This window comes from Theropithecus gelada, chromosome 1 (genome assembly GCF_003255815.1).
Source record: "Theropithecus gelada isolate Dixy chromosome 1, Tgel_1.0, whole genome shotgun sequence".
Taxonomy (NCBI): domain Eukaryota; kingdom Metazoa; phylum Chordata; class Mammalia; order Primates; family Cercopithecidae; genus Theropithecus; species Theropithecus gelada.
Genome location: NC_037668.1, coordinates 55631253 through 55646429, shown reverse-complemented (window position 1 = coordinate 55646429; position 15177 = coordinate 55631253). Strand labels below are relative to the sequence as shown.

Here is a 15177-nt window from a genome sequence, read left to right as displayed (position 1 = left end):
CATTGAATCTGTAGATCACATTGGGTGGTATGGACATTTTAAAAATATTAAGTCCTCCAATCCATGAACTTGGTAGGTCTTTCCACTTATTTGTGTCATCTTCATTTCTTTCAACAATTTTTTTTTTTTTGAGATGGAGTCTCGCTCTGTCGCCCAGGTTGGAGTACAGTGGCGCGATCTCGTCTCACTGCAAGCTTCGCTTCCCAGGTTCATGCCATTCTCCTGCCTCAGCCTCCCGAGTAGCTGGGACTACAGGTGCCTGCCACCACGCCTGGCTAATTTTTTTGTATTTTTAGTAGAGACAGGGTTTCACCATGTTAGCCAGGATGGTCTCAATCTCCTGACCTTGTGATCTGCCCATCTTGGCCTCCCAAAGTGCTGGGATTATAGGCGTGAGCCACCGTGCCCAACCTTCAGCAATGTTTTGTAGTTTTCAATGTACAAGTCTTTTGCCTCCTTGGTTAAGTTTATTTCATTTTTTTTTTTTTTTTTTTGAGACAGAGTCTTGCTGTATCGCCCAGGCTGGAGTGCAGTGGCATGATCTTGGCTCACTCACCGCCTCCCGGTTCAAGTGATTCTCCTGGCTCAGCCTTCTGAGTAGCTGGGACTACAGGCACACGCCACCATGGCCAGCTAATTTTTGTATTTTTAGTAGAGGTGGGGTTTCACCATGTTGGCCAGGCTGGTCTCAAACTCCTGAGCTCAAGTGATCTGCCTGCCTTGGCCTCCCAGGGTGCTGGGATTATAGGCATGAGCCATTGTGCTCAGCTGGTTAAGTTTATTTCTAAGTATTTTATTTTTTTGAATACTGTTGTAAATGAGATTGTTTTCTTAATATCCTTTTCTCTTAGTCCCATATAAAAATCTTCATTTTACAAATGAGGAAACAGAGAGTCAGAGTCACAGGATGAGTTTAGTGGTTGAACCAGGATCTGACCCAGCTCTCGCCCTACCAGGTGGGAGTCAGATGGATACAGAGCAGGTCATGCCATCCCTTTGTCCCATTCGTTTCCCAGCTTTGAGGAGCAAAGGTAAAAGCAGGGACTCAGGTCAAAGGCATCTCTTCCTGGGACCTCACAGCATCTGGAGCTCCCATTCTCAGGTTGTAGGACAGGCCTGTGAGTGGACAGGTTGGCTGAGGAACAGTTTGCTTCCAGCAGGGGCCACAGCTTGTTCTAGGAGAGTCACGATGGACCTTGGAGTTCAAAATCCCAAGTCTGCCACTTCCCCGCTGGGAGACTGTGGACAAATCTGTTTTCTTCTCTAGTCTCACTTTTTACCCCTGGAAAATGGGGTATCTTGTAAAACCAGCCTCAAGAAGATGATCTGAGGAGGAAATATGATCATAGGCAAGATGTACTGTACACCAGTAAATGGTGCCCAGTGCCTTGAAATTAGGGGGGGCTCCAGCCTCATGCTCCCCATAGAGCAAGGAATACTTGGATCCAAGAGAGTGTGCCCACTTGGAATGTGGTTTTCCCCCGCCTTGACCACTTCTAGTCCTTGCCCTGTTGGTGAATGCACCCTCAGGCCTGCCGGGCTGCAAGGAACTGCTGGTGCAGGAGCTATGGATGAACTTGGATGTATCTTATTTATAGCTTATAAATATTTAGAATTTTGTACTTTTGACCTCAACTGGCCCCACAAATGTTAGGGACTAGCATGACTGGTGAACCCAACTTCCCAACCCACAATCTGGCCTGGGGAATCAACCAGCACATACCTCCTTCCGTCCATCTCCTGATGGTCCCTCCTCTCTGGCTGTCCAGCTGTGGATGAGAATCCCTTCTCCAGGTTCCCTAGGGACTGGGAATGCTTCCAGCAGGGATGGGGGCCGAATGCTGCGCAGGGAAAAGGGTGGGAGATCCAGACAGCAGAATTCTTCTGTCTCCATGAATATTTATGGCCTCTCTACCCCACCCCCGGCTGAGGGCTGTGCCTGGGCCAGCTGCCCAGCCTTGATCCATCAGGGAACTATGCCCATGTGTTAAACTGAGTGGTCCGAGCCTCTTTCTTTTTTTCTTTCCAAATGTTCATCCTCTTCCTGAGCTGTTGAAAGCTTTGTTGGCATTAGCTGGAGGCTCTATCTGGAGCTGGCAGGAAAGTCAGTGTGTAGGTCAAAGCCCCTAGGTCAGTGGTGGCCCACAGTCCCCTCCCCTGGCTCCAAGCAGCTGGGCCAGTGGGGAGAGGGAGGCTTGGTCATTTGTGGCTCAGGTCCTGTTTCAGCTATTTTGCATACTTATCTTTGAAACCATTGTTAGGATTGTAAGATTTTGCAAATGAAGACATTGAAGCTTAGAGAGGTGAGGTCACTTGCCCCAGGTCGTACAGCAAGTAAATGGTAAGCCAGGTATGAACCTATAGACCTTTCTGACTCCAGAGACCTTGTTCTCCCTAACCCACTCTACCCTAGTACAGCTCCCCCGGGGAGACAGTGCACATTTCCTTTGTGCCGGGGATTTCGGAGCCATCATCAGGGCACGGTCACTCATGGACTGATTCCTTGGTGCCCGACACTGGGATTAAAGAGATGAAAAAGATCTAGTCCCTGCCCTCAAGAAGTGCCCGCTCTGACAAGGAAACAGCCACAGAAATTAACACCTAAAATATATTGTGTCAGGTGCTAGACTGAGGAATGTGCCCAGTGCATGGGGACCCAGAGAAGAAAGCAACTCATTTTGCCTGTGGCAATCGGGGAAGGCATCCCAGAGGAAGCACTCTTTTAGATTAGGTCTTAAAGGTGAGTAAGTTTTTTCTAGGTAAAGCAACAGGCAAAAGTGCGTCGCGGCATGTGGAAAGGCGAAGAGATTTGAGGAAAAATGGAGTTTTTAGGAAAGCGGTGGGAAATTCAGTGCAGCAAGAGTAGAAAATGAGTAGCGGGGAATGGTGGAAAATGAGGTGGGAAAGGAGCCTGGACTTGACGCTGGGCCAGGGGAGCCATGGAAGATGTTAGCCCAGGCAAGCATGTGGCTGGCAGTTATTGGGGTACAACATGTCTCAGATTTCAGTGCATGCATGAATCACCTGGGAATCTTATTAACATACAGAGTCTTATTTTTGGAGACAAAGTCTCGCTCTGTTGCCCAGGCTGGAGTACAGTGGTGTGATCTTGGCTCACTGCAACCTCTGTCTCCTGGGTTCAAGCAATTATTCTCCTGCTTCAGCCTCCAGAGCAGCTGGGATTACAGGTGCCCATCACCATGCCTGGCTAATTTTTGTATTTTTAGTAGAGAGGGGGTTTCATTGTGTTGGTCAGGCTGGTCTCGAACTCCTGACCTCAAGTGATCCGACTGCCTCAGCCTCCCAAACTGCTGGGATGACAGGCATGAGCCACGACACCCGGCCAACATACAGATTCTGATACAGGAGATCTGGGGAGGGGCCCAAGATTCTTGATATCTAACAAGCTTGCAGATGGTGCCAATGCTGCTGGTCCAAGGACCACAGTTTGAGTCCTAAGTTTGTAGAGGACTCACTCTGCCTTGTGTGGCAGCTGCTCTGTCTGGGGAGCAGGCAATCCTGTTGGTTGCTGGGTGTTTGTTCACCTGACAAATGTTTACCAAGCTTTTGCCCCAGCCAAGCTCCCTGAGTACAGGGGACGGGGAGAGGAATTGGAAATGCCACTTTCTGGTCCATGCCACCACCATCTCTGACCTCCAAAATGCTCTTGCTGTTTCCATACTTGCTCCCTACCATCTATTCTCTACCTGACAGCTAGAGCAAGTCTGATCATGTTACTTGCTTGCTTAACGACACTGAAGCAGCTCTCTGAGGCTCGTAGAATAAAATCCTAACTCCTTACCGTGGCTCAGGAGCGATCTGGAGCCTGGTGTCCTCTGCTCACATCCCATTCTTCCCATTTCTCACTCCCCTAGGGCCACACCAACCTTTCAGTTTCTTGTTCCTACTTCAGAACATGATGAAATTATTCCCATTACAGGCCCTTTGCACATGATACTCTCTGGCCGGAATAATCCAGATCTTCCCCTTACTTGTTCCTTTTTTCTTTTTTAGAGTTCAGCCAGGGGGAGACACAGATTTTATAGGTTACTAAAGCTTATACAATTAGAAGGGCCCCCCTTTGGAGATACCAAATTACTAATATACACTTAGATACAGGGCCTAGGAGAGGGCCTTAAAGCTTAAGCTTCATTGACTTCATGGTAAAACTGTCTCTGGTTTTGTTTATATGTCACCTCCTCCAAGAAGCCTTCCCTGGTCATTCTACTTAAAACAGGCACCAGCTGGGTGCAGTGGCTCATGCCTGTAATCCTAGCACTTTGGGAGGCTGAGGCAGCAGGATTGCTTGAGCTCAGGAGTTCAAGACCAGCCTGGGCAATAGAGTGAGACCTTGTCTCTATTTATTAAAAAATAAAAATTAAAAAAAAAAAAAGCCATCTACCCTATCTTCATGTTACTGTTTTTATTTCCTTTATTAAATTCATCACAATTTGAAATTATCTTATTTGTTGCTCCACTTATTTTTGACTGTTTCCCCACCTAGAATGTAAGTTCTTTGAGAGCAGGAACTTCGTTTTGTTTCTGCAGTCTCCCCAGCATAGGGTCCAACACCCAGAAGGATGTCAGTAACTGTGAGGTGAATGAATGGACATTGTCCCTGCCTCTGGATGGCAGAGAGGACACACAGAGGCCATGTCAGTGGAATAAAGAGCCATGAGCTACAGAAGTCCAAAGAATGGACACTTAACCAGACCAGGGGCGGAGCCGGGTGTGCAGCAGGCCAGGAGGCTTAGAAAGAGCTACTTGGAGGAAATGAGGTCTGAGCAATCTTAAAGAATGTTCTAGTAAACATCCAGGCAATGATAAGGAAGGAAGGATTTCTTGGCAGAGGAAACAGCATGAATAAAGTAATGAAAGTACAAGCTCTCAGGCCCAGAGGAGAATCAGCTGGTTACATTTTGGGTGATTTCAAGGGTTCTACTCATGCAAAGATACAGCAATAGGCACTAAGTTTGGGTTGGGGCCAAGGGAGTGGGAGTCACATGGGGGCCAGGAGCCTGGGACTGAACAGAAGGCAGCAGAAATAGGAAAAGCCAGGATGACAGGTACTGGCGGCACCAAGGGCAATGGCTTTGAGTCAAGCAGGGGCTCCACCAGGACTCCCCTCACTGATTCTGGTCCTATACCTGGAAGGAGGAGGCCAACTCTTGCTGGGCCTCCTGTGGGGGCTGTGTGGACTGGGGAGGCTCTGGAGTCAGATAGACCCGAGTATACAATCTTGAAGGTTGGGTTCCTGGGAAGCCAACTTTGAAATAGTGATTAGCATGCAGGCACAATTTTCCTGGAATATTTTATTCTCGTGTGTTGGTGGGGGTGGGGGAGGTGGGGGCGAGTGTAGAGATGAGGTCTTGCTATGTTGCCCAGGCTGGTCTTGAATTCCTGACCCATCCTCCTTCCTCAGTTTCCCCAAAGTGCTGGTATTACAGGCATGAGCCACAACACCTGGTCTTCCTGGAATTTTTATTTTTATTTTTTTAGATGAAGACTTGCTCTGTTGCCCAGGTTGCAGTGCACATCTAATAGCTAAAGAATTTGACAATATAACCACCGTATCATTATCCTACCCAGATAAATAAACATTATTTTTTAAAATACTATCTGTGTTTGAGTTTTCCCAAATGTCTTTTTTTTTAAATTCTTTTTTTGTGTGTGTGACAGGGTCTTGAGGCTCTGTTGCCCATGCTGGAGTGGAGTGGCATAATCGCAGCTCACTGCAGCCTTGAACTCCTGGGCTCAAGCAATTCTCCTGCCTCAGCTTCCTGAGTAACTGGGACTAGAGGTGTGCACCACACCCAGCTAATTTTTAAAAATTTTTAGTAGTGATGGGGTCTTGCTATATTGCCCAGGCTGATCCCAAACTCCTGAACTCAAGCAATTATCCTGCCTTGGCCTCCCCAAAGTGCCGGGACCTCAGGCATGAGCCACCACAGCCGGCCCAATTGTCTAGAAAATATTTTTTGCAGTTGGTTTATTTGAATCAGGATCCAAACAAGGTCTGCACACAGCATTTTGTTGCTCAATCAAATTTCTTTCTTTCTTTCTTTCTTTCTTTCTTTCTTTCTTTCTTTCTTTCTTTCTTTCTTTCTTTCTTTCTTTCTTTCTTTCTTTCTTTTTTTAGTTTCGTTCTTGTTGTCCAGGCTGGAGTGCAGTGGCGCTATCTCGGCTCACTGCAACCTCTACCTCCCTGGTTCCAGCGATTCTCCTGCCTCAGCCTCCCCAGTAGCTGGGATTATAGGCGACCCACTAATTTTTGTATTTTTAGTAGAGATGGGATTTCACCATATTGGCCAGGCTGGTCTGGAACTCCTGACCTCAAGTGATCCTCCCGCCTCGGCCTCCCAAAGTGCTGGGATTACAGGTGTGAGCCACTGTGCCTGGCTCGATTGAACTTCTTGAATGAGGATTTGACATTCCCCTTTCTCTCCTATCACTCACTCCTCAACCCATGCCTGGGCAACTGTTCTCCCTCTGATCACATGATCTGCTCACATGAGATTGATTTCCATGTTGCTACATCCAGTGTTTGCTTTTCTGTCTGCATTGTCATTCATCTCCCTGTGACTTTTCACACTGTTGCCCAGGTCTTCCCAACCTCTTGCAACTTTCTTCCCTTAGGCCTCCAGCATGGAACCCTACCTGTCTCTGACTGCCCTGTCTCTGCCTCCTTCACGGGTTTGTCCTCCTCTGACTTCTTCCTTGATGTTGGGTTCTTTAGGGTTTAACCCTGGTCCTCGTGGGTGTTTCACAGGCACCTCAAATGGGATATGTCCTCATATGAATTCATCCTCCCTGCCCTCATGCTGTTCCTCCTCATCAGTGTCTTCTCCGTGAAGACAGACGCCACCACATCCTCAATCATCTGGCCCAGAAACCTGGCAGTTCTCTTTGATTCCTCCCTTACTTTCAACCAATATCCCATCCATTACCAAGTTCTGTCCATCTGATTTCCCAAATAACTCTCACAACCATCGTTTCCCTCCATCAGCTCTGCCCTGGTGCAATCCTCTTGAGGCCCTCCAGATGATTGCCCATGTCTCTTTGCTGTCTCCCTGACTCTGGTCTGATCACCTCCAGTTCATTCTGTGCACAGTGATCAAAGCCGTCTTCCCCAAATCCAATCTTGTCCCTTCCAAGCTCAAGATCCTTTAACAGCTCCCATTGTCTGCAGAATAAAGTCCAGACTCCTTAGACTGACCTCCAGGACCCATCTTGAGTTGACTGATGCTTTTTTTTTTTTTTTTTTTTTGAGATGGAGTCTCACTCTGTTGCCCAGGCTGGAGTGCAGTGGCACGATCTTGGCTCACTGCAACTTCCACCTACTGGGTTCAAGCGATTCTCCTGCCTCAGCCTCCCGAGTAGCTGGAATTACAGACACATGCCACCACGCCCGACTACTTCTTGTATTTTTAGTAGAGACAGGGTTTCACCATGTTGGTCAGGCTGGTCTTGAACTCCTGACCCGATGATCCGCCTGCTTTGGCCTCCCAAAGGGTGAGATTATAGGCGTAAGCCACCGCGCCTGGCCCTGATGCTTATTTTTTAAGCCTTGTCTCTTCTCAACTCCTTAAAGTTTTGGCCAAACCAAATGTCTCACATTCCTTTAGAACAAGGGCCTTTGCCTATTCTTCTAGGCCTCTGCCCTGCAGTCCCCTGTGCCTGCTATTCCTCTCTCCTTGCAATATGAAGTTAACTCCTTCAGCATAGGCAGGAGGTCTCTCCTCACCCTCAAGTCTAGGCTAGAGGCAGCTTCTCTGAAACCCCATTACACCTGATACGTCCATCATCATAGCACTGCCTGCTTATCTACTTCTGAATCTCTCTCTTGCAAAATGGCTTGTGAGCCGCTCAAGGGCTGGGTCTGTTCTCTGAGGCCTTAGTGCACTGCTCAGCTCCTGGAGCTGTGAGTGCTTGTCCGATGAATACATGAATGAGCAACTGAATGAGTGAATTGGGCTAGTCTGTGTGTGTGTTCTGTTCACATGGTGAGAAGGTGTTTTTAAAAAATCAAAATTGCTGGGCACGGTGGATCACGCCTGTAATCTCAGCACTTTGGGAGGCTGAGCTGGGTGGATCACAAGGTCAGGAGATCAAGACCATCTTGGCTAACGTGGTGAAACCCTGTCTCTACTAAAAATACAAAAAAGTTAGCCGAGCATTGTGGCAGGCACCTGTAGTTCCAGCCACTCGGGAGGCTGAGGCAGGAGAATGGCGTGAACCCAGGAGGCGGAGCTTGCAGTGAGTTGAGATCATGCCACTGCACTCTAGCCTGGGCGACAGAGCGAGACTCCATCTCAAACAAAACAAAACAAAATCAAAATTAATGCAAAAAAAATTATGATAAACAAAGTACCAAAATGTTAGATGAAGACAGTATCATAATAGTGCCAGGCGAGGCCGGGCGCGGTGGCTCAAGCCTGTAATCCCAGCACTTTGGGAGGCCGAGGCGGGTGGATCACGAGGTCAGGAGATCGAGACCATCCTGGCTAACACGGTGAAACCCCGTCTCTACTAAAAATACAAAAAACTAGCCGGGCGTGGTGGCGGGCGCCTGTAGTCCCAGCTACTCGGAGGCTGAGGCGGGAGAATGGCGTGAACCCGGGAGGCGGAGCTTGCAGTGAGCCGAGATCGCGCCACTGCACTCCAGCCTGGGCGACACAGCGAGACTCCGTCTCAAAAAAAANGTAATACTCCTTTTGATTAAAATAAATATTGCATTAAAATATTATTCATTGGCGGCCAGGCACAGTGGCTCACACCTGTAATCCCAGCACTGTAGAAGGCCGAGGCGGGCAGATCACTTGAGGTCCGGAGTTCGAGACCAGCCTGGCCAACTAAAATTACAAAAATTAGCTGGCCGTGGTAGGCATGCCTCATCTCTACCAAAAAATACAAAAATTAGCCGGTGCGGTAGCGTGTGCCTGTAATCCCAGCTACTTGGGAGGCTGAGGTAGGAGGTTGGCTTGAGCCTGGGAGGTGGAGGTTGCGGTAAGCCGAGATTGCACCGCTGCACTTCAGTCTGGTTGACAGAGCCAAGCCCTGTCTCAAAAATAAATAAATAAAATAAAATATTATTTGTCTTAATTGCTGAGGTTTGGTGTCTCCTTAAATTTGGCACCCAGTGAGTGCCTCACATGTTTCGCTCTAGTCCTGGCTCTGGCAGAAAGGCTTTCTCAACAGGCGTAGGCAGGCAGGGTGCAGGGCTTAGAATGTCCTGGGTTGAGTCCTCTGGCTGGAGAGTTTCTGGAAAGCCCAAACCCAAGAAGAGGAAGGCATTTCGTGTTGGGCAAGGGGGTAGGGATGGCAGAGAGCTATGGACCTGACTTCCCCAAAGACCCAGAGTAAGCACCACGCCCTGCCCAGCTGCTGTGCTGCCCCCAGCCACCACACAGGGCAATATGCCTCCATGCCCTGGAAACAGGACCCCCAAGGCAAGAAGGTATAGCCAGTGTAGCCTGAGAGAGAAACAAGGCCGGTCCTGGATGAACTGGGCATCTTGGGCTCAAAGGAAGCGCAGGGGTGCTGAGACTGTGGAGCAGCAGTATTCAAATCTTCTGGTCTCAGGGTCCCTTTATTTCCTTAAAGATTGTTGAGGGTGCCAAAAAGCTTTTGTTTACATAAGCTATCTCCAGCAATATTTGTTGTATTAAAAATGAAAACTTAGATATTCTAAAAATTTTCATTTTTAAACAAAAACACCCAATAATAAACTCCTTCCATGTTAACATAAATAGCACATTCTTGTAAAAATAACTAGATTTTCTAAAACATAAACAATTTAGGGAGAGAAGTGGATTGATTTACATTTTTTACACATCTCTTTAATGTTGGGCTAAATAGAAGACAGTTGGATTCTCATATCTGCTTTTGCACTTAGGCTGCTGTGATATGTTGTTTGGGTTGAAGACAATTTGCCTTCACACAGATATGTACTTATAAAGGGAGGGATCTTTTAGTGGCTTTTTCAGATAATTGGTGATACTCTTCTTCTTCTTCTTTTTTTCTTTTTTTTTGAGTTTTGCTCTCGTTGCCCAGGCTGCTGGAATGCAATGGCATGATCTCGGCTCACTGCAACCTCCGCCTACTGGGTTCAAGCGATTCTCCTGCCTTAGCCTCCCGAATAGCTGGGATTATAGGTGCCCACCACCACAGGGCCCGGCTAATTTTTTGTATTTTTAGTAGAGGTGGGGTTTTACCATGTTGTCCAGGCTGGTCTCGAACTCCTGACCTCAGGTGATCCACCCGTCTTGGCCTCTCAAAGTGCTGGGATTACAGGCATGAGCCACCACGCCTGGCCGATACTCCTTTGATATGATATCAAAGCCCCGCATATAGTAGTTTCTTAAAGATTCACTGTAATGTAGAACGTAAATCATATCAGTGGACTTTTTCATTGTTTTACTTTTTGAGACAGGGTCTTGCTGTGTTGCCCAGGTTGGAGTGCAGTGGTGAAATCACGGCTCTCTGCAGCCTTGACCTTCCAGGCTCAATTGATCCTTCCACCTCAGCCTCCTGAGTAGCTGGGACTACAGGAGTGCACCACCACGCCTGGCTAATTTAAATTTTTTCTTTTGTAGAGAGGGGATTTTGCCATGTTGACCAGGCTGGTCTCAAACTCCTGGGCTCCAGCAATCTGCCTGCCTTGGCCTCCCAGAGTGTTGAGATTACAACCGTGAGCCACCGTGAGTGGCTGAAAGCTCAAATTTTATCATCGGCAACAAATCTCATCATTTGTTTCCCTTGAAGCAACAGGTTCCCTTCACTCATATTTAAGGAAATGTCTGCCAGATACCCAAGTCTGAAAAACCATAGTTTGTCAGTCAGTCTTTTTTTTTTTTTTCTTCTTCCCCGAGACGGAGTCTTGCTCACACAGGCTAGAGTGCAGTGGCGCGATCTCGGCTCACTGCAACCTCTGCCTCCTGGGTTTAAGCAATTCTCCTGCCTCAGCCTCCGGAGTAGCTGGGATTACAGGCGCACACCACCATGCCCAGCTAATTTTTATTTTGTATTTTTAGTAGAGATGGGGTTTCACCATGTTGGCCAGGCTGGTCTCGAACTCCTGACCTCAGGTGATCCACCTGCCTTGGCCTCCCAAAGTACTGGGATTACAGGCATGAGCCACTGTGCCCTGCTGGTCAGTCATTTTTTTCTAATTGCGACCCAGAAAAAAAGTTTAGCTCACAGCTCTAACAATCTCAGCGGTGCTTTTCCTAAAGACATTGTACTTTGGTTTGCAGCAGAAGGGTTTCATGTATATTTCCTGTTTTACACTCAGAATATTAAAAAGATGTGTATTCAAGATTTAATAAAATTATTAATTTCCTTGCTTTATCGAAGACATTTTAAAGGGAAGTTGACCGTTTTCCCCCCACGCTCAGTCTGAGCTGCGAAGGATACAATGACTCCTGGCACAGTTTGGTGTTGCTGCCTTCATTTCTGCTAAGGAGCCAGTGCTTTTGTTCAGCCTTGCTTTTGCACCATTGGTGCAAATGTCAATACAGTGGGAAAGGAAAATAATGTTTTGGTATTATTATGAAAATAGTTTTGACTTCGTAAACTCCCAACCCCCCAGTTCCATAGGCCACCCTCTGAGAACTATTGTCCTGGGGCTTTGGAATCAGACGGCAGTACTACCTTTGGGATGGAAAGGTCCCAGCAGAGTGGAACCTAGCAATGTTTTTGGTGGGGGGGATGGTATTTTCCAGTAAAAACCAGAAAACCTGCCAGACAAATTCTAAAAGAGCTGCAACATAGCTGAGCGTGGTGGCTCACGCCTGTAGTCCCAGCTATTCAGGAGGCTGAGGCAGGAGGATCACTTGAGCCTGAGAGGTTGACGTTGCAGTGAGCCAAGATGGTGCCACTGCTCTCCAGCCTGGATGACAGAGTGAGACCCTGTTTCAAAAAAAAAAAATAAAATAAAAAAAGAATAACAACGATTTATTGGAAATAATAAAATCTATGTTTATATTGTTTATATTTAAGGCAGATAAACTATCACCACACTCAATGGAGCAAAGCACAAAAATGTTCTCAATGAACAAAATTCCAATTAGAGTCAATTGCTTCTTTAAACATACCTGTAAGTATCTTTAGGCTTCTTCAAGTGTTTCCATTGGTGTGGTTCCTGAAGGGGTGGGTGAATTAACAAGGCAATCACCCATTCCTTCATCTTAGTGCTGGAAATACACAGTATTGAATAGATAGACAAGGTCCGAGCTCTCTTGGTGTTCACAGTCAAGTGAGGAAATGTTCAATAACCACACAAATATCAATATGATTACAACTGTGCTAAGATTTATGAAGTACAGGGAGTTTGCAGGGGTGGGGGGTGGAAGATGCTGACTTGGTCCCAAGTCCAGTGAAGACCTCCCTAAAGCAGTGAAATTCAGCTGAGGTCTGAAGCATGAGTTGCAGTTGGCCAGGTGAAAGTGGGGAGTGGAGCCGGGCGAGGTGGCTCACACCTGTAATCCCAGTACTTTGGGAGACCAAGGCAGGCAGATCACAAGGTCAGGAGTTCGAGATCAGCCTGACCAACATGGTGAAACACTGTCTCTACTAAAAATACAAAAACTGGCCAGGTGTGATGGCACACGCCTGTAATCCCAGCTACTCAGGAGGCTGAGGCAGGAGAATCGCTTGAACCTGGGAGGCGGAGGTTGCAGTGAGCCAAGGTCGTGCCGCTGTGCTCCAGCCTGGGTGACAGAGTAAGACTCCATCTCAAAAAAAAAAAAAAAAGGAAAGTGCGGAGTAGGGAGTGGGTAGGGAAGAGCATTCACGTGGCAGGATGGGTATTGTGGAGGCTCCCAGGCAGGAAATGTCTGGACAGGTTCGAAGGTCTGCCTGGGAAGTCCGTTCTGGCCAGAGCCTGATGCTAAGGTGGCATGAGGTGAGGGTGGAGTGGCAGCTGGAGGTCAGGGCAAGGGCCATCTGGTAAGCTTATTTCCGTTCCTGGAAACCACCAAGCTCTTGCCTCAGTTTTGGACCCACGCAGAGTTCTCTGCCTGGAATGTTCTGCCCTTGTTCCTCCTTCAGGCCTCAACTGAAACGTCACGTCCTTTCTAAGTAGTTCTCTTTTTGTTCTCCATATCTGCACTGTCCCCCACCCTTTATTTTATTTTATTTTATTTTTGAGACAGAGTCTTGCTCTGTCACCCAGGCTGGAGTGCAATGGCACAATATAGGCTCACTGCAACCTCTGCCTCCCAAGTTCAAGCGATTCTCCTGTCTCAGCCTCCCGAGTAACTGGGATTACAGGTTCCCGCCACCACGCCCGGTTAATTTTTTGTATTTTAGTAGACACAGGGTTTCACCGTGTTGCCCAGGCTGGTCTCCAACTCCTGAGCTCAGGCAGTCCACCCACCTCGGCCTCCCAAAGTGGTAGGATTACAGGCGTGAGCCACCGCGGCCGGCCCAATCAGCACTCCTTTTTATTTGTATAACAACGGTGTTTGTTTAAATTGCTTTTGTCTGTCTACCCCAAGAGATGTAAGTTCTCTGAGGGCAGGGCCCCCTTGCTGGGTGTTCGCCCTATAGCTCCTGTGCTTAGCCGTGTACCTTACACGCTCAGAAATATTTGTTGGACAGATGTGAGAAAGAACAGAGCTGGGTCTGAGATCCTGGCACCATTCCTTAATAGCTGTGTGACCTTGCACAAGTCATATAACCACCCTGTAGTCAGTTTCCTAGTCTGTAACATGGGATTTTACTTTCTATGGCAAAGTGCTTGTGTGAGACTCAAATGAGGCAGTACACGTGGAAGCACCTAGCAGAGTACCTGGCTCCAAAGAAGGTGCTCCAAGTATTGTCCTCCTTGTATCTCACTCCCTTTTTTTTTTTTTCTGAGACAAGGTCTCACCCCATCATCCAGGCTGGAACGTCAGTGGCACAATCTCTGCTCACTGCAACCTCTGCCTCCTGGGCTCAAGCGATCCTTCCACTTCAGCCTCCCAAGTAGCTACGACTACAGGCAAGCAGCACCATGCCTGGCTAATTTTTTTTTTTTTTTGAGATGAAGTCTCACTCTGTCGCCCAGTCTGGAGTGCAGTGGCGTGATCTCGGCTCACTGCAACCTCTGCCTCCTGGATTCAAGCGATTCTCCTGCCTCAGCCTCCCGAGTGGCTGGGACTACAGGGACCCACCACCACGCCCAGCTGATTTTTGTGTTTTTAGTAGAGACGGGGTTTCACCATATTGGCCAGGCTGGTCTCGAACTCCTGACCTTATGATCTGCCTGCCTCGGCCTCCCAAAATGCTGGGATTACAGGTGTGAGCCACCGCGCCCGGCCTGTATTTTTTTTTTTTTTTTTCTGTAGAGACAGAGTTTCACTATGTTGCCCAGCCTGGTCTCAAACTCCTGGGCTCAAGCATCCGTCTGCCCCACAAAGTGTTGGGATTACAGGCGTGAGCCACCGCACCTGGCCTATTGTGCTCTTTTTACTACACTATTAGATATGATGAGCTGGACCTTGCTTAGTCCCAGCTGAGTTCTTGCTTCCCATCCTCCTCCCTGCCTGCTGCTTCCCTGAGTCATGCCCACTGCAGCGTAAACAACAGGGCAGTTAGTTCCTAGCAGCTTGCAATGACAGTAATAGTGGAAAGAACAAGAGGGAAGGGAGCAACTGTTTTGTTTTGTTTGACATGGTGTCTCGCTATGTTGTCTAGGCTGGTCTCAAACTCTGAGGGTCAAGTGATCCTTCTGCCTCAGTCCCCTGAGTAGCTGAGACTACAGGTGTGCACCACCATGTCTGGCTAATTGTTTTGTGTTTTATTTTTTAGAGACGGGGGTCTCACTGTGTTGCCCAGACTGGTCTTGAACTCCTGGGCTCACTCGATCCTCCCACCTCAGCCTCCCAAATGCTTGGATTACAGGCATGAGCCAGTGTGCATGTCCTTACATTGTATTTTCAGAATTTTAAATTATTAAGACAATAAGTGCCCTTTAAAAATTCAGACAAACATATAAAAGTATAAAGCAAATAAACTTCCCACTAAGCTACCTCACCCTCCCAGAGGCTACTTACCACTGTCAGCTGTTTGAGGTGTATCCTTCTAGATCTTCTGTTCAAATACACATGTATAACTGGGTCATACCAAACATTTTCTGCAATTTTTTTATTTTGTTTTTATTTTTATTTATTACTTATTTATTTTTTTGAGACA

At 47.6% G+C, this 15177-nt stretch overlaps 1 protein-coding gene and 1 non-coding gene across 6 annotated transcripts in view; one reads left to right on the top strand and one right to left on the bottom strand.

Moving 5' to 3' along the window:
* The window catches only part of PTAFR (platelet activating factor receptor), a 64397-nt gene that overhangs the window by 42495 nt on the left and 6725 nt on the right, over positions 1–15177 (top strand). The gene's annotated exons all lie outside the window — the stretch shown is intronic.
* LOC112615784 lies at positions 11709–11772 on the bottom strand. The gene has a single exon (XR_003117469.1). It is a non-coding gene; the product is annotated as a U7 small nuclear RNA (small nuclear RNA).